The sequence below is a fragment of the Asparagus officinalis genome, chromosome 6 (genome assembly GCF_001876935.1).
Source record: "Asparagus officinalis chromosome 6, Aspof.V1, whole genome shotgun sequence".
Taxonomy (NCBI): Eukaryota; Viridiplantae; Streptophyta; class Magnoliopsida; order Asparagales; family Asparagaceae; genus Asparagus; species Asparagus officinalis.
Window position 1 is genome coordinate 48,161,722 of NC_033799.1, and position 3,616 is coordinate 48,165,337.

Here is a 3,616-nt window from a genome sequence, read left to right on the forward strand (position 1 = left end):
CACCACAAGGAAGCCTTCGATTTCTTTCAAGCCAAAGGAAGTAAACCGTATATAGCAGGAAGAGTTGCCCTTCTTGCTGAACTAATGTCTAAAGGATTTTTCCTTTAAGCAGTAACAAAACCATTCAAGAATGTTTTTTGGAGTGATTTGTAATCTCAGTTCTACTGAGAAACTTGTTGTGCTGATTTTCAAATTTTGGAAGATGAATAAAGTATCTTTTCATTGAAAAAAAAAAAAAAAAAAACCATTCAAGAATGTGAGTCTAGTCTCAGGACACATAGATTTGCCATGTTAATCCCCATTTATCGAGTCCATCCGTAGTTAGAAATAACTTCCATTGTATAATGACTAGCACTATTACGTTTGCAATGACATCCACATTAGACTTAGGGTGTGTTTGGGTACCACCATGAGTTTTGTGTTTTATTTTTGAAGCACCATGGTGTTTTTCTCCAAAAGTGTTTTTAGAACATCATGGTGAGTGTTTTTGGTCAAAAATAGTTTAACCTTTTATGACATTGGTATTAATTACATTATTAATATATTAAATATTAATATAATTAATTTTAACTAATATATTATAATATTTATACAAAATGGACACACACGCACGAAGATAATAGATTACAATATTATATACTGCAACATGTTTGTAATATAATAATTATTTTATGTAATGTCATAACACTAAAATATTATTTCCAAATATTAATATACTTAATTATTTTTTATATAAATATGTTATTTTTATTAATATATTAACTTTTATTAACAAAAAGATTTTATTTTTATTATATAATACAAGATTATTATGTTATTATTATTATATTATTATGTCACTATTATATTATTATTTGTTAAAATATATCATTTTATCATTAGTAAGTTATTTACTATATAATATATTATTATTATTTATCATTTTATAATTTAAAAATTATTATTTATTGTATATTATAATATGAAAATATTAAATATTAAATATATTAATATTTAATCTTACTTTTTAGAGGGGTTATTATTTTAATAATAAATATAAGTATTATACAACATGCTGAAATTAGTAATAAACATTCATAATATATTATAGTAGTGAAATAATGTAATGGAATTATTTTAATTATATAATTTGTTATTATATCATTATTATATGATTATTTACTTTTAATAAATTATTATATATTGTTTTTTTACTATATTTTTATGTTGTTACCAATATTTATTAATTAATTTTCCTTTATTATTATTTATAATTAATATATTAATTTATATATAGTAGTATTTAAAATGTCATAATTATATTACTACCTAATGGTATCAAACGTAGTATTATTATAATAAGAAACTAATATTACAATGCAATATATATATTTAATAATAGAACATAATGCAATATAGTATAGTATAGTATTGTATTGTATTATATTACATTTCATTATATTATATAATATTATAGTACATTATATTATATTATGTAATAAATATATTATATTAAATATTTTGTTAATATACTATATTGGAAGTTATATTAAAACCCTTAGACTCAAAATGCAAACACCAAACTAAAAACAATTTTTTTAGTGTTTTGAATAAGTGTGGTGTTTTTCGTTTTTGATGATGCAACAAAATAAAAAAACCATGGTTTCCAAACACATGGTGTTTAAGTAGTGTGCTTAAATTTATAGTATTGAGCGGTTAACGGTGAAGGTTAGATGGCAATTTCTTCGCAGCTAACTTGTGCCCCGCTTTATTCTCTTATGGCTAAAAAAAGAAAAAAGTGAAAAAAAAATCCTAGAAATTGGATTAAGATCTTCAAATCCAAGTTCGCATGTTCTCGAGGATCAATCTGATATATCTTTTGCCGAAGATGACGAAGATTCATGTATTGAGATAGGGTCAATGGGACCTAAAAGGGAGAAGAAAAAGAAATTGATGATTGAGATTCTTAGATCTACAGATTTCCTTGTTGATTCTCGTCTTCCTCAGGCTACTCCTAAGATGATGGGTGTACAATCTCGACATCTCAGCAAGTTGTCGATCTCTGTTAAGATGCTTAACTCTTATAATATTGCTGGATGTTCTAATGGTAGATCTTGGGCTGATGAAGTTGAGCTGGTGGATAATCTGGCTAATTCTTTATTTCGGAAGCAGTTCTCAAGTGATTTATCTAGGAAAATGTCTTCAGATTCTATTCAAGTGTTAGGTTCAGATACGAACACTATTCCATTAAAATCAATCACTGAAAATTTGAATTTAGATCCAGTTTCTATGTCAGGTGTTAGTGTTTCTTGGAAATCTATTGAGAAAACTTCTGTTGAGAATTCCGATGTTTTAAGTCTAAAATCAACTGATTTTCCTCAGCTTAATCCTTCGATTGATAAACCTGTTCTTGATAATAATGTTAAGAAAAGTTGGGTCAGTATTTTTGCTGACAATAAGAAGCCAGGGAATGGTTTTAATTTGGATTATTTGCCGCCTACTTCTAAAGATACTGTTTCTTTAAGGAAGATGAATGTAATGAAGGTATTTCTATATGGAAATTTTCATTAATTGGCCAGGTTATGGGTCTGAATGTAAAATTCAAAGCAATGGAAATTTTTGAGCAAAAGGTTTAGGCTCCTATTGTTAATCCAGAAGTTTGTCTTCTAAATCTGAAGTTTTCTTATTCAAATTTAAAAATAAGGAGGAAATGTGTGATATTCTTGAAAGGGATCCATGGTTTTTTGGCTCGAGACATCTACTTTTGAAGCCCTGGACAGTAAATAAAGAAATTGATAGCATAAAAGAATGTATCTACCCAATATGGATTCAATTGCTAGGTTTAAAATTGAACTTGTGGAATGCAATGAGTATTAGTAAGATTGTGAGTACTATTGGAAAGCCTATTACCACTGATAAACTCACAGCTAGAAGGTAGATACTTGCATATGCCAGAGTTCCGGTAGAGGTAACCTTGCATGCATCTCTCCTGATCATATATCCATTCAAGGGCCAAAAGGTGTACATTTTTCTCAGAGGGTGAATTATGAGCTTAAACTAAGATGGTGTACTACTATAAACAAGTAGGCCATGATTCAAATTTTTGTAAAAGGCAACCAATGACTCAAAATGGATCCCTAAATAGAATGTTAGTAATTTGATAAGGGGGAAAACAGTGATTGTGCAGGATTCTACTTTTGTTCCTGGGGATAAAAGTGATAAACCTGTGTTACCAGATGGGTATGATAATTTACATGTTCTAAGAGGAAATGTGAATCCTGGAAAAGTTGTAAATCCATCTCAGATACCTATAAAAGAGATATCAATTCAGAATGGGAAGTCTAGTAATGAGAATTATGCAAATATTCACCTGCCTGATAATTTCTCAGTTACGTTACCTGAGCATGTAAATGGGCAGGGAATCACCTCTGGTGTTATTATGAACTCTGTTAATTGTAGTACTTCAAATCAGCTCTCTAGGGATATTGGACACAATCAAAAAAAATAAATGAACCTTCTAGCTCAAGTCAGGAACCTATGCATGTTGTGCATGTCTAAGAATCTGCCTCAAAAGATGGTAAAGTGTTGTTCCAACAAGACTTAATATCTGGAACTGAGGTCAGAATTATCCATAGAT